The 23,837-nt window shown below is 34.5% G+C and overlaps 2 pseudogenes; one reads left to right on the plus strand and one right to left on the minus strand.

Annotated features, from left to right (window-relative positions):
• Nucleotides 1–5,750: 5,750 nt before the first annotated feature.
• LOC115522923 lies at nucleotides 5,751–12,726 on the minus strand (annotated as a pseudogene).
• Nucleotides 12,727–22,139: 9,413 nt separating this feature from the next.
• On the plus strand, nucleotides 22,140–23,466 carry LOC115522924 (annotated as a pseudogene).
• The last annotated feature ends 371 nt before the right edge of the window (nucleotides 23,467–23,837 follow it).

Consider the following 23,837-nt stretch of genomic DNA (forward strand, 5'->3'; position numbering starts at 1 on the left):
TTTATTATAGGTCATTTCCACAACAAAGAAATTTAATTTTTAACCATATGGCATTTTATTTTTGCATGTTGCTATATAAAACAAGGAAGTTAAGGATGCTCAGCTGATCTTATTTTCATGTTTTTAAAAAATATTTCTACTTTTATAGTTTTTAATAGATGACATCTTACCTTGTGCTGTAAACATGAAGCTGTTCTTTAATTTAAACTGTTTATTTGAGATAATGTACTTGAGATAATAGATTATCATGCAATTTTAAGAAGTAATATAGAGGGGTCCCTTATAGCTGTTACCTGTTCCCCCAATAATATTATCTTGCAAAATTATAGTACAGTAGCACAATCAGAATAATAATATTGTGATAAATCAAAATACAAAATATTTCCATCATCTCAAGTATCTCTCATATTGCTGTTTGTAACCACACTCACTTCTCTCCAGCCACCACCCCATTCCTTAAATTCTGGCAACCACTAATAAGTTGTCCATTTCTATAATATTTTCAGGTCAAGAATCTTATTATATAAATGGAATAATACAAAATGGAAAACCTTAGGGATTGGCTTCTTTCATTGAGCAAAATTCTATGGAGATTCCATCAGGTTTATAAATGTCTCAATAGATTGTTCTTATTTCTGACTAGTATTCCCTGGTATGGATATAACAAAGTTTGCTTAGCCATTCACCACATAGAAAACATCCCAGCTTTTGGCTATTAAGAATAACACTGCAATAAATATTCTTTTTTTTTTTTTTTAATTTTTTTTCAACGTTTATTTATTTTTGGGACAGAGAGAGACAGAGCATGAACGGGGGAGGGGCAGAGAGAGAGGGAGACACAGAATCGGAAACAGGCTCCAGGCTCTGAGCCATCAGCCCAGAGCCTGACACGGGGCTCGAACTCACAGACCGCGAGATCGTGACCTGGCTGAAGTCGGACGCTTAACCGACTGCGCCACCCAGGCGCCCCATATAGTTTTCGAATATTCTTTCCACTGTGTAAATTGCCTTTTGTTCTATTAACAGATTATTTCAATAGCAAACATTTTTAATTTTAATGCAGTTTAATTTATTGTCTTTTCCTTTTATTAATTACACTTTTGGTCTCAATTCTAGAGACTGAACTTGTAAGAACTTGTTACCTTGCTCTAGATTCCAAAGTATTCTCTCTCTTTTTTTCATAGCCTATACTCTCATAAGTTTACATTTTATATTTAAATCTGTGATCCATTTTGTGTTAATTTTATATAAGGTATGATACGTGACTGAGGTTTTTTTCTTTTTCTTTTTTGGGATATGGATGTTCAACTACCCCATTTATTGAAAAGACTGTCCTTCCTCAATTGCCTTTTTACCTTTGTCAAAAATTAATTGAGAACATTGGTGGGATATGTCTGAATTCTTTGTTCTGTTGCATTGATCTATGTTTTTTCTTCCTCTGCCAATACCACAGACTCTTGATTACTGTAGCTATATAACAAGTTTTGAAATTTAGTAGATTGATTTTTCCCCTTCATGCTTATTTTTTAAAATGACTTTGCTGCATTATATCTTTGCCTTTCCGTATAGATTTTATGATAAACTTGTCCATATGTACAAAAAAATCTTGAGGGAATTATCCTAGCAATTGTATTAAATCTGTGGATCAATTTGGAGAGAATCAACATCTTTACTATGTTGAGTTTTCCAGTCCATAGATACAGAATGTCTCCCCATTTATTTTCATCCTGTATTTCTTACATCAGCTTCATGTGGTTTGCAGCCTACAAGCTCTGTACAGGTTTGATATATTTACATTTAAGTATTTCATTTTTTTTATGTAGTTGCAAATGATATTGAACTTTTAATTTCACTTTGTGTATGTTTATTGCTAGCATATATTAATACCATTTTTTAAGAATTAACAGATTTGGGTGACATCAGCAAGATAGTAGACTAGGAAGTTTCAATCCTTATTCTCCCACAAAAGCATTAAATAAACCATTAGAGACTGGTGGAAATAACTTTATGGGATCTCTGGAAGTCATTCAAAGACCTACAGCAACAACAAAAACAAAAAATGCTCAACCAAAAAAACACCATTCAAAATAGTAGGAAATTTTATGAGATTTTTACTCAGACTTCCCTAAACCATTTTCTATGGTGGCCTGGCATAGTTTGGAGGAATCATACTCAGCAGTGTAGTAAAAAAAAATTATAAACCAAATGGGATTTATTCCTGGAATGGAAGGATGTTTCAGCATACTAAAATCAATCAACATAGTACACCACGGTAACAGAATGATGAAAAACAACAACAAAAACACATGCTCACCTGAATTTATGCTGGGAAAACATTTGACAAAATTCAACAATCTTTCAGGATAAAAACACTCAACAACAGACTAAGAAATAGAAAAAAATACATCAATATTATAAAGATCATACTTGAAAAATCCTCAGTGAACATCATACTTGATGGTGAAGGACTAAAATATTTTCTTATAATCCTGTAATATCAGCAACAGGACAAGGCTACTTGCTTTTGCCACTTATATTCAACATAGTACTGGAAGTCCCAGGCAGAGAAATTAGTCTAGAAAAATGAAGAAAATTCAAATTGGAAAGTAAAAAATTAACACTATCTCTGTACACAGAGGATATGATCCTTTATGTAGAAAACTGTAAAGGCTACATACACACATACACACACACACACACACACATCTGTTAGAATAAAAAAGTAATAATTCAGCAAGGTTGCAGGATACAAAATCAGTTCATAAAAAATCAGTTACATTTGTATACTTGAACTATGAAAATATGAAACAACATAAATAAAGCTATTCCATTTACAGTAGCATCAAAAAAGAATAAAGTGCTCAGAAATGAATTTAACCAAGGAAGTAAGACATGTACAGAAAACTCTAAAATGTTGGCTGAAAGAAATTAAAGAAGACACCAACAAATGAAAAGGCATCCAATGTTTATGGATTAGATGACTTAAATTTCTTAAAATGTCAGTACCACCCAAAGCAATCCATGATTCAGTTGAATCTCTATCAAAATTACGACATTTTTTGCAGAAAAAAATCCTAATATTAATATGAAACCTCAAGAGAACCCAAGTTGCTAAAATTACCTTGAAAAAGAAGAACAAAGTTAGAGGTCTCACATTTCCTGATTTCAAAACCTCTTACAAAATTAAGTAATATAATAGTATGTAGTACTGATATAAAGGCAGACATATATACCAATAGAATAGAATAGAGATCCCAGAAATAATCCCTCACATATACGTTTAAACAATTTTAACAAGATTGCTAAGATTATTCATGGGAAAAGAACAGTGTTTTCAACAAATAATTTTGAGAAAACTGGATATCCACATGGAAAAGAATGAAATTGGACCATTAACTTATACTATATACAAAAATTAATTCAAAATAGATCAAAGACCTAAGTGAAAACACTAATACTATAGCACTCTTAGAAGAAAATACATGGGATACCTTCACACTAGATATGGCGATGATTTTTTGGATATGACACCAAAGCACAGCCAACAAAAATAAAAGTAGGTAAATTAGGTTATATCAAAATTAAAAACTTTGATGCATAACAGTATACTATCAACAGGGTGAAAAGACTACCCATAGAAGGGAAAAAATACTTGCAAATAATATATCTCATAAACAGTGACATTCAGAAAATAAAAAGAACTCCTGTGACTAAAAAAAAATATAAATCCCATTTAAAAATGGGAAAATGATTCGAATAGACATTTCTACAAAGAAAATATATAAATGGCCCATAAGCACATGAAAAGGTGCTCAAAATCACTAATCATTAGGAGAATACAAATCAAACAAAGAGATACCACTTAACATCCATTAGGATGGCTATTATTAAACACAAAACAAAACAGAAAATAATTGTTGACAATGATGTGGAGAAATTATACCTTTTGTATATTGTTGATAGGAAGGTAAAATAGTGCAGCTGCTATGGAAAACAATATGGCAGGCAATTCCTCAAAAAGTTAAAACTGAAGTTTCCAAGTGATTCAGTTATTCTACATCTGAGAATACCCACAAGAATTGAAATCTGAGAATCAAACAGATATTTGTATACCCATGTTGATAGGAGCATTATTAGCCAAAAAAGATGGAAATAACCCAAGTTGCTTTCCATTCATTAATGGATGGAAGAGATAAACAAAATGTGTTATATACATGAAATGGGATATCATTCAGCCTTAAAAATGAAGGAATTCTTGGCACATGCTACAAATAGATAAACCTTAAAGAAATTATGCTAAGAGAAATAAGACAATAATAAAAGGACAAATTCTGTATGATTCTGCTTGTATGATGTTATAGTCAGGGATTGCAAACAATCACATATCTAGTAGGCTGGAGAGTCAGGGAAGAGTTGGTATTGTAGTTCAAATATGAAGGCAGTCTGAAAGCAGAATTCTCTTTTCCTCAAGGGACCTCAGTCTTTCTCTTAAGGCTTTCAGTTGATTAGATGAGACCCACTCACATGATCAAGAGTAATCTGCTTTACTCAAAGTCTAATGATTTAAATGTTAATCTAATTTTAAAAATACCATCATACAAACATTTAGAATATTGTTTGACCAAATATCTTGGTACTTTGCCCTAGGCATGTTGACACACAAAATTAAATATTATAAGTCCACCTCTTATAAATTTGGCACCCATATGCATTTCTTTAAATAATACCTAGTCTCTAAATAAAGACAATAACAAGGCCATACTTGTACTTATCATAATATAATAACCCTATGTATAACCAAAATATACTAAGCCTTTCTCCAGAAGTTAATGAGAAGTCCTTGGAAGGTTTTTCACTCTCCCTTGTCCTGTAACTTAAATGCTATGAAGTAAAATTAATGATGTTTACCAGTATTTAAAGTACATTTAGCAATTTTTAACTATGAAGTAAAGTTAACAGCATTTAACTTCATGGTGTTAAGTAAAATTAACAATATTTAGCAGTAAATTTAATAATATTTAACAATATATATATATATACTATTTATTTATATACTATAATGCAGTGTTACTTTACCTGGAAATAAGACCTAAACCTTCATTCCTGAAGGGTATGGGCTATTAGTAGTTCTGCCTGAATTGGGTTGCTTTATTTTTCCATTGATTTTAATCATAGGGCATAATGATACTAAGAGACAGCCTAAGGGATCTCCTGTACTTCTGTATACTCTTCCTTACCTCCAATGTGGAGTTGCAATCCATTTTTTTCCAGAGTTGTTCAGTATCACACACCCCAGCCAGCTTAGTAACTCTCTTCTTTGCCTGTTGATTCAGAATTATGAGGAACCCAAAGTGACCAGGTAGCAGTCTTAACTTCCAGTCCAATGGAATTATTATTATGTCTTGCTAGAAGTATCCCTCCATTTGGAACTAAGACCTCTAGGCCAGCAGAATGTAAAATCATGAAATCAGGAAACAAATTTTTTTCCTAGGGGTTTCTTATGGTAATATAAGTGGTGTCATTCCCATTTCTACCTGTTTATTCCTGGATCCATGAATCTTGGATATTGGAGAAAGAGCACCATTTATTAGAGCTTATTCAGAGCATTTACCATCTCCTAGAGAACCTTGGCCCAACCTTGCAAGATATTGCAACCTAGCTGGCACTATAATTGGACCTTCAAAGGGCCATTACACAATTTTATCAAGCCAGCTGCTTCAGGATGGTGGGGAACATAAGACCAGTTAATTTCATGAACATGGGTCCATGGCAGTACTACTGCATTTGCTATCAACAGTTCCTTGATCAGAAGCAATGCTAGGTGGAATACGATAATAATGGATAAGACATTCTATAAATCCACAGATAGCAGGTTTTGTAGAAGCATTGCATGCGGGAAATGCAAATCTGTATCAAGAATGTGTTTATTCCAGTAAGAACAAAATGCTGCCCCTTCCATGATGGAAGCAGTCCAGTGTTATCCACCTGCTTAGCTTCTCAAATCTGTAGCTTTATGTCTCTTGCCAAAAATAGGAAGTTCTCAGGCATTATTTTTTCAAATACATTTATTTATTTATTTTTTTATCTCCACCGTCTTTTTTCTCTTTCTGGAACTAATGGCATGAATGTTATACATTTTTTTGTTATGATCGCATAGGTTTCTAGTCTACTTTTTACGTTTGATTTTCTCTCTTGCTCACATTGATTAGTATCTATTTCTCTATGTTCTCATTTATTGATTACTTCTTTTTATTTCTTTGCTGAAGCTTTCTATTTTTATATTTGTTTCAAAGATATTCATAATTAGTCATGGAAACACTTTTATTGTGGCTGCTTTAAAATAATGGTCACATAAATCTGCCATTAGTGTCATTTCGATGATGGCATCTATTGATTCTCTTTTTGCATTCATTTTGAGATCTTCCTGTTTCTTCATGTAACAGGTTATTTTTACTGAAACCCAAGACATTTTGGATATTATAAGACTTGATCTTATCTAAACTTTTTGCTTTAGCTAGCTATTTGACACCAGTTCAAAGGACTGGGAGGAAGGGAAACATCACCATGATATTTCCAGGTAGACTTAAATGTCTAGATTCACTGCTTGGCCTCTGCTATATTCAAGGTGGTAGGTCTTTTCATTGCCACTTAGCAGGAATGGGATTTCTGTCTTCGTATGTATTCTTCACTGATACCACATCAGGGCTGTCCTTGCTGCCTCTAAATGATGATAAAAGACCAGAATCTTACTGACCTTTCTCTGACAGCATCCTAGTGAGGTGTCCAGGTATCTAATTATACCCTTATGAAGATGGAATTCCAAGCTCCCCAGTTGGGCTTTGTTGGCATGGATGGTGATAGGGCAACAGTTTCTTATGGTGTTCAGCAGAGTATATTGTGTATTATCTAAAAATTGTCTTTCTTGAAAAGTTGCCCCTTTCCTGGTCCTTTGGCTAGAAAAAGCAAGCATTTGTTTGGATTTTTTTTTCTTTTTTTTCTACGTCCACTGTCATTTCCAGGTTGTTGGCTTCTTTACCTCCATATCTGGAATACGTGAGACAAAAAGAATATTCAAGGAACTCACCATAGCAATATTTTTCTGGTCTCAATGTCCCTAGATGAGTTGGCTTCTTCTCTCCTCCTTTCAGAATTTTCATGTGTTGTTTTGTATGTAATATTCAGGATTTTTAGTTGTATTGGTGGGAAAAGTAGAGGAAAGTATGGCTATTTCCTCTCTCCAGATGCAGAAGTTCTCCAATCAATTTAAGCTTTTGCATTTAATGATATCTTTAAGATATATAATAAATATTTCTTTTTTCCTTGTAATAATTTGTTATATAGATAGCACCATTTTCTCCTTAACAAGGGATAATCCTTATATGCTAATATTAATATTAGGTATTAAAAATTAATGATAATATACATGTTTAAATTTAATTCCTTTTAACAAGTATATTTTCATAAAATGACATTAATTTATATTTATTGATACCAAAGCAGCCAACTTAACAATGAGAATAATTTAATAATAAATTATCAGCTTGTTTTATTATTAAAATTAGACCAACCAAACTTTTTTTTGGTTAGGTTAATTTTGTGTTTGAGTTAATTATCAGGCCATTTTGGTTTTCAAAACTTTGCAGTCTACCAGAAAAAGAAACTATATACTTTTATAGTTGTAATTTTAGTTTTTCTCTTTTATGAGAGACCTTTTAGCTTTTATATGCATCATGTGAAAAACATAAAGCCATGGGCCACAAAAACAGACCAAACCCTACTCACTTTCTACATGGATATTAGTGACAATAAGATTTACTTCTGATCCATACTTATTTTCCAAACCAAGAGCTAACCTAGGGAAATTTCATATTTCATTTTGGTCTTAATGTGCTCAACTTTGTCATAAAATCTAAGATTTTAAAAGCAAGATTTTCTTGGAAGATAGTTAGGACTTATATTTCCACTGATCAAGTCTTACAAAGGGTGAAGGCTCTTTTAGAGGCTGTATTCTATTAAAAAAAAAAAAGTGTAGGGCCATCTGGGTGACTCAGGTCATGATCTCACAGTTTGTGAGTTTAAGCCCTGTGTTGGGCTCTTTGCTGAAAGTTCAGAGCCTGGAGCCTGCTTCAGATTCTGTGTCTCCTTCTCTCTTTGCCCCTCCTCTGCTCATGGTCCCTGTCTCTCTCTCTGTCTCAAAATAAGTAAACATTACTTATTTTTTTTTTTCGAAAGTGTAAATGCCATGGGGGACAAAGATCTGTTTAAAAGAGATAAAAGGGGGAGGGTGTCGCAAGAGCATCAAAGTGATTGTTAAGTGTTGCTGTACTGGATAGGCATAGAATTCAGAGAATGAAGTTTTAATGGTTTTACATCTTGGAATCATTTATAAAGTATCAGGTCATGATCTTGAGGTTTGTGGGTTTGAGCCCCGCATCGGGCTCTGTGCTGACAGCTCGAAGCCTGGAGCCTGCTTCGGGTTCTGTGTCTCCCTCTCTCTCGCCCCTCCCCCGCTTGTGCTGTCTCTCTCTGTCTCTCAAAAATAAATAAATGTAAAAAAAATTATAAAAAAATCTTTTTCTGTTAAATAATCTCTATTCTCCAACATGGTGCTCAAACTCATAACCCTGAGATCAAAAGTCACATGCTCTACCAACTGAACCAGCTAGGCATCCCCTAAATTTTGACATTTTACATGGCAAGTGTATTCGTTTCATTTTTCTCTTGGTCTATGACCTGAAGTCTCAATAGGCGTTTAGATGCCCTTTTTTTTTCTAAAGAACAGAGTTTAAAATGATCATCTCCATTGTATGCATAATATCTGCTAAGTAGTTTGTGCTCAAGGTATATGCTAGGAAAAATACAGATGAGAACATTACATTCTTCTTGTTTTATCCCATTACTACTACACTCATCCATTTCTTAATTGTATTTCTATTGAAAACATTTTAATGTCTTTCCATTACCTTTAGAACATAATTTAAATTCATACATTTGTTAATCCAGGACTTCCATTATGTTAAAATATATCTTCTGATTTTACTTGCATTGATTAGCTATTTGTAATAATCATGATGATGATGGTGATAGTAATAATAATGATGTCTAGGCATATATAACATTTGCCAGACATTATTCTGAGCCTTTTACATGTATTAAAATTTTAATTTTAATTTTAATTTAATCCTTATTTAAATTAAATTAAATTTAATCTGTATTTAATTTGTCCCTATTCAAAGAGGCAGATACAATTATATTCACCACTTTATACAAGAGGCAACTGGAGCAGAGATTACCTAAATAACTTGCTCAAACTTACAGAGATTGTTGAAGAAGGTACAAAGAAAATGTGGCCACCAGGAAACCTGCAAGCTGGACCCTTGCAATTGGGAGGCTGTCTAGCCCCTCTTGTATCCTTGGGATGTGTGATCAGCTTGCCTTCCCCACTCCCCGAAGCTGCTCCATGCATACATTTTAAGATAGAAATGTGGTGTTGATGCTATCTGGACTGGGTACATGATTGAACCCAGTTAAGGCCTCTCTGCAAATGTTTAAGATTCGGATGAGTGGGTGTGGAGATCTACTGGTCTTGTGGCCACCTGACTTAGCCTCATAAGTAAGTTCCCTTGCTTATTAAACCTGCTACCTACTAACATGAAGTGGACTGCCTTTTTCCGTGGTACGTCTTTGCCTTCCAAATATGGGGGGCTAGTGTCAGACTACACCAGGGAGTGCTAGAGGAGGTTTTGATCTAACAGAGAAGTTAGATGAGCTGGATTTGAAGAGAGCATCTCTCTCCAGAATCTGTGCCACTACCCTCTACATTCAAGTGCCTCTCTAAACTAAACATTTGCTGTATATTATCAGTATGTCGAAATTCACTGTTTATTAAAAATCATATATTCTCAATATTTAATGTTTTAAAGTGAAAAATCCTATGAGATTGTTAAAAGTCTTGTAAGTTTCCTCTTTTCCTCAAAACCTTCCATGGTCTAAGTTTGATGTATTCTCTCCTCCCCAGTGATCATGTATCTATTTTTACCTTAGAGGACATAGTGCTTTCTAGCTTGGATCATAGAGATTTATAAAAATAGTCAATAGATTGTAATGTTTTTGAAGGTTAGAATGTCATTTATGCATTAATTTTCTTAACCTTACACAGCTAGTAGTTACTCATTCTCCATTCATATCCCAAATCTCCTTTCTTTATCTTCATTGATGGGTTAACACATTACTGTGATAAAATTTTACTTCTATCATTAATATTCTATTTTTCCTTTATTATATATTTTTATATTCTATAAACTATACAATATTATCTAAGTGAAACTTTTTAATGTTTATTTACTTTTGTGACAGAGAGAGAGATAGAGAGAGAGGGAGAAAGACAGAGCACTAGCAGGGGGAGGGGCAGAGAGAGAGGGAGACACAGAATCTGAAACAACCAAGCTCCAGGCTCTGAGCTGTCAGCACAGAACCCGAAGCAAGGCTCGAACCTATGAACTGTGAAATCATGACCTGAGCCGAGGTTGGACGCTTAATTGACTGAGCCACCCAGATGCCCCTAAGTGCAATTCTTAATGTTGGTAAGAATGCAACTAATTGTATGATGGGGCTATAAATTGGTTAACAGTTACTAGGAAATTGTTTTAGTAATATGCATAGAGCCCCCTAATGTGTTATATCCATTACACTTCTAATTTTAAATTTTGGTAATGTTACTAATCCTATTCTGGAACATTATCACAAAGAAATGAGAAAAACAGGAGTTTATATGTAGAAATATAAATGTAGTATTATTTCTAATAGTGGAAAATTGAAAACAATCAGAATATTAAGCAAAGAATAAATGTTACTCCTTTTGCCATTAAAAACATTGCTAACAACGATCATTGATATCATGCAAAACTTAACTATACTTTATAAATAAAGTTATGCAAGACATTTATCACAGGCACTCGATATTTTTTCATCTCAAAAATATTTTTAGAACAATTATTAAATTCAAAACCATTAGTAAATTGTGTTTTCATCAGGATTATAGCTTTTAAGTTGAATCTTGATTTAATTTTCTCCAGATGAGATGAATTGCTTTTCCATGTATATGCATGTTATAGTACGTATTGAAAATTTTAAAGTATCTATTAATCCTCTCTTAAACAATATCTGTGATACTGTCGCTGGGAGAAGAATTGATGTTTTTATTGATACCTTCAGTTCCAAGTAAGAATTGGTCAGACAAAAGTTATTGAATGAATAGATTTTAAATGAAATTCACCTAGTTATTTGCTAATGGACATCAGTAAGGAGATATCTATGGGCTGCCTCAGCCTTCTGGAAAGTGTTAAACTTTTCTTATGATAACTAATCTAATAATGACCAACAATAGAATGGAAGATTTCATCACAACCTAATAACGAAAACTTTCGTTTTCACAACATTCATTTTGCTCAGCTCACACTTATCAAAGGGCAACCGTCAGATGTCTGCATATCTCAATATTTTCTTAACCTAACAGTAATACAAAACGCAGGCCAAAGTAAAATGTAGGTCACAGTTGATGCTTCTAAACATGTCTTGGCACAAATATTAGAAAAATATCTACTTCTAAAATCATGAGAAGAAAATTAAGCAGAAACACGTTCATCATTTCAATAAACATTATTCAGATGTTTGTTCTTATTTTTTTTTTGTACATGAAAAGGACAGAAATGTATTTGCTTATAATAAACTTTGCTCCGTCCCCAACTACTTTCTCAAAGACCTTTTATGAAATTTATTCCATTTCTTCTTTGAAATTTGATACAGTTTATAACCATCTGGGGATATTTTCTTTGTGAGAATAATTTGATTATGAGTTCTTTTTAAAGAATATATAGCTATTCAGATGTCTATTTTTTTTTTTAATTTTGGTAAGCTGTGTTTGTAGGAATTGTCTGTTCTATTCAAGTTATTGAACTTATTTTGCAAATAGGTGTTCATAATATTTTTCACTTTATCTTTTTTTTTTCATTCTAACAGGTTTTTTTTTAATTTTTTTTAACGTTTATTTATTTTTGAGACAGAGAGAGACAGAGCAGGAATGGGGGAGGGGCAGAGAGAGAGGGAGACACAGAATCCGAAGCAGGCTCCAGGCTCTGAGCCATCAGCCCAGAGCCCGACGCGGGGCTCGAACTCACAGACCGCGAGATCGTGACCTAAGTTGAAGTTGGACGCTTAACCGACTGAGCCACCCAGGTGCCCCTAATTCTAACAGTTTTTTATTTAAAGTCATATATAAGATGACTTTATTCCTGATCTTCTCAATTGTTGCTTCCTTATATTTGCCCTTTTCCTTTCCCACTTGGTGAGATTTGCTTTTACGTTCAAGGATCTTTTTGCAGTTAGTTTTAGTCTAGTGATAACCACCTTGCTAGGGTGAATGCCCACATGGACATTTGTGCCATCTACCGTCTCTCGCTGCACTTGTTCAATGTAGATGATGTATTTCTTCCTGCACACCTGGACTAATTGCCAATTTGTGTGTTTTCACAAAACTTGTATATCATCATCCTTTCAAATGGGCATGGGTAGAACATTGTACTTCTGTATCAGCTCTTTGCAAAGAGCAGAAAACATAATCTTGCTGCAAATGTAGGAAGGTGAATTTAAATGCCTGTTACAGTTCTTGCTTGAGTCAGAAGTCACAAAGGGATTGAAATTTATTTTGGCTGCCGGTGCTTCCTTCATCCGTGGCCGCAAAAGAAAAGAGCTCACTTTATCCTTTTAATGTCTGTGAGATCTATGGTAATATCTATCCTCTCTTACATTTCCTATTTTCCTTTTTCTCTATTTCTTTTTTTGCTTAGTCTCTAAGGGATTATTTAATTTCATTAAACTTTTCAAAGTACTACAATTTTTATTCTACATTTTCTCCAATACTTGTTATGGTCAGTCTTTTTTTTTTTTTTTTTTTTAATTTTTTTTTTCAACGTTTATTTATTTTTGGGACAGAGAGAGACAGAGCATGAACGGGGGAGGGGCAGAGAGAGAGGGAGACACAGAATCGGAAACAGGCTCCAGGCTCTGAGCCATCAGCCCAGAGCCTGACGCGGGGCTCGAACTCACGGACCGCGAGATCGTGACCTGGCTGAAGTCGGACGCTTAACCGACTGCGCCACCCAGGCGCCCATGGTCAGTCTTTTTAATTTAGCCATAGTAGTGATAATAACTAACTACATTGAACATTTTTATATGTTTGATTGCAATCCATATTCTTATAACAGCAAGTAATGTTTAATGAGAAGATAGCAGCACTACACGAGCATTTTGATTTAATTATAAGAAATTATTTATGAAAAACTGAAAGGACAGATATTAAATACAGAAATAGTAGTTTTTAAAAATTCTCAACAACTGGGGCATCTTGGTGGCTCAGTTGGTTGAGCCTTCGAAACGGGCTCAGGTCATGATCTCACAGTGAGGATCATGAGTTCGAGCCCAGGCATCTGGCTTGCTGCTGTCAGCACAGAGCCCACTTTGGATCCTCTGTCCTCCTCTCTCTCCACTCCTCCCGGACTGGCACTCTCTCTCTCTCTGTTTGTCTCAAAAATAACAAATAAACATTAAAAAATTCTCAATAACAAAAACAATGAAATGTATTACTTAGAGAGAGGGAGAGAGAGAAAAAGATGGAGAGAAAAACAGCAGAGAGAAAGACTGGATATGTAATATATTTATTGATTTAAGCGCTAAAGGGAGGCTACCTAAATTACCTTGATATGTTATATTTGTATATGTATATGGTAAGATATATTTTAGTAATAATTTTATACATTTGCATGACTAATTTACTATTTTTTATCTTCTTTCCAGAGTATTTCACCTGTGAAACCTTGACTATAATGAGACTATGCCCACCCTGTATTTTTCACTTCGTTTTCAGGTAGTTTCTTGTATATATCTTTTTCTTTATAAACTACTTACCTAAACCCTAAATTAATTTATTTCTAAAATATTAGACTTTTTACAACTGAAGTAAATTTCAGATGATTGTTAACTTAAGAATGGTAGTTTTTATTATTTTTTGTACAAGATGTTAATGTTAATTATCATATGTATTTTTCCATAGACCAAGATTGATTTCAACCAGCTACTTTTCAAATTTTACCTTAAAACAGGCCTTTTTGGGAACACTGACAATTGCATTCCCTGTGGAGGGGAGGTAAGTCTCAGGAATTCATAAAATACGGCTTCATATCTGAACTGTGCTTTTCAGCCATTTGAAGAAGATGAGCAACTGATGGGCCATGTGCCTTGTTGATAGCAGGCCTCAGTTGGTTTCCTGTTGTTCCCCACCGAGTTCGTAAATCTCATTTATTCTGAAGGACTGTGGAGAGGGATTAAGCCTTCCTGAGAGCAGCAGTGTTGTAAATCAGAGGGCAAAACTAGAAAAATTATCTGTTCTTGCATTATTGGTGGTTGATATTTCCTGGAATATTGACTCAAATTTATTGACTAATGACTGTCTTCTTATGCCTTTAGTTCTTATGCCTTCCTAATACATTTTCTCACTGTTCACTGTTTAGTTTCCAGGCTGTCCAGTGACTTAATTAAATCTTGGATAATACTTTATTTTCTCCTTCCTCTAAAATGTAATTGTACATTGGTATTAATAGCTCATCTGTTACCCTCTGAAGCAACACAGAATAAACCTAAGCTCTTACTCATGTGGAACATCTTAAATGGTATCAATGCAATGATCAAGTTGCCCTCTAGGTCTTATTTTCAGACTAAATGCAACCTGTTTCTTCAACTTTTCTTAACTAGACATAATTTCCGACAATTGAGGTCACCTTTGCTGAGAGTTTTCTACTTGGTCACTGTTTCTCCCCAAGTATGTGTGGAGGGTTTCCCTTCCTCCACATCCTCACCAATATTTGTCATCTCATGCCTTTTTGATGACGCCACCTCAGTAGGTGTGAGGTAATGTCTCACTGTGGTTTTGATTTGCATTTCTCTGAACATTAATTGAACATATTTTCAATGTGCTGTCGGCCATTTGTATGTCTGTTTTGAGAAAATGTCTATTCAGTTCCTCTGCCCAGTTTTTAATCAGAATGTTGTTTTTTATTGTTGTTGTGGTTGATTTGTATGAATTCATTATATATTTTGGATATTAACCCTTTATCAGATATATTATTTGCAAAGATTTTTCCTATGTCCTAGGTTCCTTTTTATTTTGTTGATTCTTTCTTTTGCTTTGTAGAAGTATTTTAGTTTGATGTGTCCTGCTTATTGATTTTTGCTTCTGTTGTTTGTGCTTTTGGTGTCATGTGAAAAAAATCATTGCCAAGACCAGTATCAAGGAAATTTTTCCCTGTTTTTCTTAAATTTCTAGGAACTGTGTGGTTTCAGGTTTTATGGTTAAGTGTTTAATCAATTTTGGATTGATTTTTTGAGTGGTGTAAAATAGGAGTCCAGTATCATTTTCTGTATGTGGATATCCAGTTTTCCCATTTATTGATGAGCCTATCCTTTCCCATTGAATACTCTTGGCTTCCTTCTCAAATATTAGTTCACTGTATATACAAGGGTTTATTTCTGGGGTTTGTATTCTATTCCCTTAATCTATGTGTCCATTTGTATGCCAGTCCCATACTGTTTTGATTACTATAATTTGGTAGCATAGTTTGATATAAGGAAGGAAGTGTGATGCCTCCAGCTTTGGTCTTTTGTGGTTCCTTTTAGTGCACTGTTGGTGGGAATCTGAATTAGTGCAACCACTGTGGAAAATAGTATGGAGGCTCCTCAAAACATTAAAAATAGGACTACCATCAATATTTCACTTCTTTTATATATCCAAAGGAAATGAAAACAGAATCTTGAAGACATCGACACACATGTTTATTACACCATTATCATAATAGCCAAGATATGGGAACAACCTAAGTGTTCAATAATGGATAAATGAATACAGATATAGTATACACACACACACACACACACACACACACACACTGGAATATTATTTAGCCATGATAAAAAAGGAAATTCTACCATTTGCAAGAACATGGATGGAATTTGAAAACATTATGTTAAATGAAATAAATCAGAAAAAGGACAAATGTTATATGATATCACTTTTGTGTTAGAATCTTTAAAAAAGCTGAACTCATAGAAACAGAGAATAGAATGGTGTTTACCACAGGCTGGGGGAGCATGGTGAAAAAAATGGGGAGATGTTGGTCAAAGGGTACAGACTTCCAGTTATAAAAGAATAAGTTTGAGGGATATAATGCACATCATGGTGATTATGGTTAACAATACTGAATTAAGGGCACCTGGGTGACTCAGTCGGTTGAGCATCTTACTCTTGGTTTTGGCTCAGGTCATGATCCCAGGGTTGTGGAACTGAGCTCTGCATTGGGCTCTGTGCCAAACATGGAACCTGCTTGGGATTCACTCTCTCCCTCTGCCCCTCTCCCCAACTCATGCTCTCTCTCAAAAAAAAAAAAAAAAAGAAAAAAAAACCCACAATACAGGATTATATACTTGAAAGTTGCTGAAAGAGTAGATCTTAAACATTATCACAAAAAAAAAAAGAAAGAAAGAAATGGTAATTACGTGATGAGATGATGAGATGGACGTGTTAGCTAAAGGTAAGGTAATAATCAGTATGCAATATGTAAATGTATCAAATCAACAAGCTGTACATCACTTACACAATATATGCCAATTATACCTGAAATGAAGCTGAGGGAAAATTATATATGAACTACTCAATAAATATTTCAGATAAATTCTCAAAATATCAGGTTAAAAAGAATAGATATGGGGATATAGCCCCATCAACCAGTCAACCTTTTAGAATTAAACAATCAAAAAAGACACTTAAGGACTGGCACATTTGAAGAGCTTACTGATTCTTAAAAACATTACATTTCTGAGAAAGGAAACTTCAATAGGATTATCAGTATCTGGAAATGCACTATTAAGAGTGTAGGAGATGAACTAGAACTTGAAATATGAGTAGGTTTTAATAATGACTTAAAGTGCTATTTAGTAACAAGGACATTTATTTCAAATAAAATCATCCTACTCAATGTCCCTTCTGCTTGATGTGTGTACAAGTGAAAAGTGGTGAGGAAAGCATGGATTGGCATGTGGCAGCACAGCAGGTGCTAAACAAACACAACACACTGTGCTCTTGCACCAAATATCACAAAAAAACACCTTCTCCTACTTTCCATATGCACATAAAAATAATAAATTATGGATTATTTTCCTATACAATATAATAAATGAAGTCCCACACTTTAAGACTATCCGGGTATATGTATATACACATTCATACCTTCTTGTATAAGTTTATATTTTTAGTAAAATCATCAGTGTGGAATTTCACAGGCTTGTATGAAATTTTATAGTGGGTTTTATAGTAGTTAAGTAATTAGTCAAGTAAATCTTCCTCGAAATTATCTACACTATAAAGTTTCCTGTGGTATAAAAGATAAAATATGTCAGTGATACTTGAATCTTCAAAGAATAGATGCATCATATACAATATATAAAAATGCTAGCACTTTACTAAAAAAAAAAAATCTGAACCCAAGGAAACCTAATGACAAAATGTAAAAATAGTTTTCATTATTCTAGAATTAGGACAAAAGTGTCAGAGACATAACATATTGGCTAAGTGATAAGGATACTCAGGCTTATTATTAGGAAAAACTTGTAAAGCAAAGAATATGCTACATATAATACCAACAGTCATCTTTTGTCTATAGAGATGCCAAGTAATGTCTCTTAAGCTTGAATTATTTGCATAGAAACTGTCAGAACAAACCAAGAAAATTCCTTAAATTATTTTTATGAATTAATGTTGGAGTTTATTTTGTTTAAGATACTGCTTGTAGCACATTGGGAATTTCATATCTTTGGAATATAAAGAAGCCTCTGGCATTTTACTCCTGCTACTTCATGTGTGCACACATTTCTACAAAGAAGGTGCCAAAATCTAGTCAAATGGTTGAAAATGATGAGCAAGAGTGAAAGTACATGATCTTCGTCCCAAAGAGAGTTAAGTCTCTTTCGCACTGACATTTAGGCAATATGAACTTCAGTATACTCCATGGGGAAAAAAATGACAATTTCTTGATTGATGAGGAGTTGGTGAGGTAGAAATAACTGTGGCAAGCTCTGGCCAATAATCCCTATATATTTCTTTCACAGTTAATAAAAATTCAAAACCTGAGGTGTTGTAGTAAAGTAATTGTAGCATGGTTCTTGGATGATGAGAAGAACATTAGTGAACATCCATTAATATGTGTTTTCTTGGCAAATTTTTAAATAATATTTTTAATATATATATGTTTGCTGATAAGAAAAACACAAAATTTCTTCATCCTTTAAGAGTTTATGTATTGACTTGTCCCTCCCACTACCATGCAGTAGTTAAATTTTAATGATCTATGTTATTTGTTAGTGATATTTTCACTAAATTAAATCTATCCATAATTATTTTTTTTGGTTGTTCTGATATTTCAAATTTCCCCCCTTTAAGATTTTAGCCAAGTATATTTGATGTATTTCACTGTATTTCACGTCTTTATTTCTTAAACAACAGGAACTAATGAGAAATTAAAAGCAGCTGTAAACACACAGATTCAATAATTTTCTCAGTCATGATTTTGGTGCAGTTAAAACTGACAAATAGTTTATTATATGTTGTCAACATTATGGTAGAATGTTCAAATTGTTGAATATGAATTTAGGAATATTCCCCAACTTACATTTCTGTTATTTTCTAAAAGCTGACACAGAGGGGCGCCTGGGTGGTGCAGTCGGTTAAGCGTCTGACTTCAGCCAGGTCACGATCTCTCGGTCCGTGAGTTCGAGCCCCGCGTCAGGCTCTGGGCTGATGGCTCAGAGCCTGGAGCCTGTTTCCGATTCTGTGTCTCCCTCTCTCTCTGCCCCTCCCCCGTTCATGCTCTGTCTCTCTCTGTCCCAAAAATAAATAAACGTTGAAAAAAAAATTAAAAAAAATAAAATAAAAGCTGACACAGAGAAGTTTAGCAGTTTGAAATGCAGATTTTTTAAATTCCTCCTATTAACAATACCACAAAAGGTGATTGTTGAAACAAGTTAAATACTGTTTACCATGATGTTATAGAAGACTATTATTGACTGTAACATTTCCATTATTATTAACCACAGCTTGTAAACTGGTTCCTCTAGAAAGTATATTCAGAATTCTATCAGAGAAGGCAGGTCTTTTTTCCCCCAACTAAGCAATGGGAATGAGAACTCGGGTTGTTTCGGCAGTAGGGAAGGGATTCCAGAATGATCTTCCCTAAGGTGACATCTTTAGGTGAACAGAGATTGGGCCTGCTGGAAGCTGATATAGCTTATTTATTAATTATACTTGCAAAAACAAAAATAAATCTCTAAATGAGAATTCTTTTTTTTAAAGTTTATTTATTTGGGGAGGGGGGGTGCAAGCTGGAGTGGGGAGGGCAGAGCGACACACAGAGAGAGAATCCTAAGCAGGCTCTGCACTGTCAGCACAGAGACTGATGTAGGGCTTGATCTCACAAACTGCAAGATCATGACCTGAGCCGAAATCAAGATTTGGACACAACCGGTTGAGCCACCCAGGTGCCCCTCTAAATGAGAATTCTTAAATGTTACTGTAAATTGACATCTCCTGCTTTTCTAAGACATCTCCTGGCTACCTGGAACCTCACAGATGGGTCAGCCTTTTAGAGAAAGTGCGTCACATTCTAAGATATTTACTCCAACTTATTATAATAAGACCTGTCATTCTTCCAGAGAAGATGCTTTAGGATAATGTTTTGAGAAGAGATTGATAAAAGAAATTTACAAAAATATTTGAAAGCTAATAGTATAATCTTTTATTTCACACACTTTAGTCTATATCTGAATGATAATTTCACAGTGGAATTTGTACTTCTAAAAGGACTTTTGTGCACAACACTAAAAAAAACTGCACCATTAACATATGTAGCTTAGTTATATAAAAGGGGCATTCTAATCCTAAAGTAATATAGAGCGATGCCTTATAAAATAAAGAGTAAGGAAAAATTCAGTATTATTATTTTAATGGTAATTGATAAAAATCTGTATCTCTTGAAAGCTAATGCCTGTAGTTATAGATTAGCATGGTAGTTTGGTTATCTTGAGTAAGAGTACAAACAATTATAAAAATGGTTGAAATAAAACTGCTATATGTTTATTTTTTGAACAAGATGATGGAATTGATAAAGATAAAAACTAATTTAGTATAATATATCTATAGCATGTAAACATAACTGACATTAAGTATTTAGTTTTTTGGATAACTCTTCTGTAGTTACGTAGAATTTCACCATATCCTCCAGCTTTTTGTATGTGTGTGGGGAAAGTAACATCTGTTGCTTCATTTAATAATCATTTTGAGTTTATTCAAAAATTAACTTATTGTGTGTATATCTGTTAATGTATAGTAATTTAGCATACTACTTTCCTAGATAATTATGAGTAAGAAACATTTCTTGTTTTCATATACTACTTATGAAATAAGAGCTAATATTTCTATAGTACTTAACAGGCTCCCAACACTGTTCTGTGTGCTTTAACATAGATATATGCAATCTTTACAGCAATCCTGTGTGATAAATTCTATTACTATCTCCATTTAATAAATGAGAAGACTGAGGTACGGTGTTTAAGTAACTGGCCAAGATTACACAGCTAGTAAATGTAGAGAGAGTATTATGTAATTTATTTATTTTTACCAAAGATACTTTCCAATTTTTAGGTATAGGAAACTATTCAGGATTCTTTTGAAGTCATCTACCTTAAGAAGGCAGTCTATCTTGAGGCATGATCTTCTTAAATACCTAAACACAAAGAAAACAAATAGGCAATCACAATGTTTTTTTGGTATTATGTGGTAAATTACATAAGAGGTCAGTCAAGCAAATAATATATACGGTAATTTGGTAAGAATGGCATTGCTGAGTATTTTCAAGGAGGAGGAATTACACAATTTGAATAAAGTGCAGACAATGGATTGTCAGGCGACAATGATAATTTGCAGAAATTCAGAGGCAAATTAATGATAGCAAGACGAAATTAGTGGCAAGTAGCAAGAGAAAAATTAGGGAGTATTTAGAAAGTGAAATCCACTTGTGGTTTGTTAGGTATCGGCATGAAGTAGAAAATGGGCCACTGAATAATGACACATAGGCTTCTGGGCTAGGCACTAGGGTAGTTCCTATAGACAATCATTTATTTAGACAAAGTGAAAGGTAAAAGCACCAGCACTGGCAAATTTGGTTGGAGGATAAATGACTTCAGGTACTGACAAACTGATTTGAGTTATAATGTGGGAGATTTTGTATATGTGAAAGCATGGAGACAAGGTGGATTCTGCTATAAATATTATACTGTTTTTAGATTTTAAATTCAATTTTTTAAAAATCTGAATTCAAATCAAAGTATTATGTAGAGTTAATTTTACAGAAGTTCTTATGATTTATGTGACAAAATGGTGGTTTATTGATTATGTACGTCAAAACAGTATGCTTTTTATAATCTTTAAAAATGAATGTGTAATGTATGACATTTTAAAAACTAAACTTTACACCAGGGCTTCTGTGAAACCTTCTTTGGCCAAAGTTTGTCCAGTCCTCAAGGTACTCCATGGGGCAGCCCCCATGCTTCCCCAAGGGGTAAACAAGTGTCTTCTCCTGGCTTGACTACAGAGGGTGGACCAGGGCAGTAGTCCTCAATAGGCCTTATCCAATGATGAGACAAGAGACAAAGGAAGGGGCCCTGGGCTGAGACACTGAGGCATGGTGGTCAGCAATCCTTCAGGTTAGATAAAGAAGATATTTTCTGGGACACCTGGGTGGCTCAGTCAGTTGAGCATCCAACTTCGGTTCAGGTCATGATATCACACTCTGTGAGTTCAAGCCCCGCGTCGGGCTGTGTGATGACAGCTCAGAGCCTGGAGCCTGTTTCCAATTCTGTGTCTCCTTTGCTCTCTGACCCTCCCCCGTTCATTCTCTGTCTCTTTCTGTCTCAAAAATAAATAAACATTAAAAAAAAAAAAAGAAGATATTTTCTTAGTGTGGATTGCTGCCTTTGGTAAGAAAATGGCCATCATGTCATTCACTCCACCAGTTGTGAAGAGACTGCTGGGACAGAAGAAATCATCTGGTGAATCTAGAGGAGCTGGTGGAGGAGAGCAGAATGGACAGGAAGAATAGTGGTATGAGGAAGTAGTTAAAAGTTTGAAGAAGAAACTAAAGAAAACAGGACAATTAGATGAACTTGACAAAGGCATCACTACTCAAAATTGTAACGCTAAACATGTTATCATACCAAGCCCTCACTCTGAAATTTGGAGACTAAGTACACCATATGTGATAGATCAGTGGGATACAACGGCCTTTACAGCTGCTTTGAGCAAACAGGGCCTCTCAATGGTCATCTTCAAGTATCTCATTGGAAAGGACTGCCATATTTTATATGTTGCTGATTATGGTTCTGGCCTGATATTCACAGTCATCGTGGACTCAAAGCAATGTAAACTGAAAATGTGCTTTTAGTCTTTAAAGGGATGAAGTATGTTTAACTTCACTACTACCATAGATTGGAAACACAAGTGTTGCCTTTGGTATTGAAATAACATAACTGCCACCTCTAGATAATTATACCTATTCCTTTCCAGAAAACACTAATTTCCTAGTGGGAATTGAGCCACAGAGTAATTATATCCTAAAAACTCCATCCTCTGAATGTATCAGTGAAGATGGAAGAACAGGTGATCAACAATGGAACACATGTATGGATATAGGATCTACAGCAAAAAAAAATCCTACTACTCTTTGCCTGTTAATCATAGTTGGATTTGCATCCAGTTACTCAGAACCTGCATTTTGGTGTTCAGTATCATGTTATGAATTAAACCAGAGGGTTGAAGAGAACTTCCATACATCATAGCTCTCACTCGCTGTAGATGGCTTCACAGATCCATCAAATCAAGAAAGGTTCTGCATAGGGTTACTCTCCAATGTCAATCAAAAAGCTACATAGGAATGACAGAAAGACGTATAGGAAGAGGAGTGTGCTTATATTACATAGGTGGGAAGTTTTTGCCGAGTGCCTAAGTGATAGTGCAGTCTTTGTGCAGAGCCTCAAGGGTAGTCAGATATAGAGCTGGCACCCTGCAGCAAGAGTGTAAAATTCCACCAGGCTGCAATTTGAAGATCTTCACCAACCAGGAATTTACTTCTCTTCTTACTCAGTGTGCTAATCAGTTTTGAAGTTGTGTATCAGCTGACTAGAATATGTACCATGAGTTTTGTGAAAGGGTGGGAAGCAGAATACAGAAGGCAGATGGTAAAGACTGCTCACTGGATTGAACTTCCTCTGAATGGACCTCTACAGTGGTTGGACAAAGTATTACCTCACATGTGATCCCTTCAGTGGGAGGCTCAAGCATGTCATAAAGTTTCATCACCAATCAAGCCCTATCAAAAGGCTTAATGTAACAACGCTTTTGACATAGTATTTGTATGTGGTGCCCATGGAGTGTTTACTGTCCAAAAGTTTAATAAACAAACACTTAAAGTCTCATTAATTGAAGCATCTTGTAGAGTAGGTTTTCTGTGTTTGAATATTAGATAGGAAAATTAGTATCTAGAAATACCCTCCCATACAGGAAGAAGAGAAGATTTTAAAGACATACTGATGCTGTCTTAGGCATAAAACTGAGTCCCAAAGGTTTACTAATAACAGTAGTAGTTATATATACAAGTAACGTATCATGATTCAGTATCAACGTATTT

Source organism: Lynx canadensis, chromosome C2, assembly GCF_007474595.2.
Source record: "Lynx canadensis isolate LIC74 chromosome C2, mLynCan4.pri.v2, whole genome shotgun sequence".
Lineage (NCBI taxonomy): Eukaryota > Metazoa > Chordata > Mammalia > Carnivora > Felidae > Lynx > Lynx canadensis.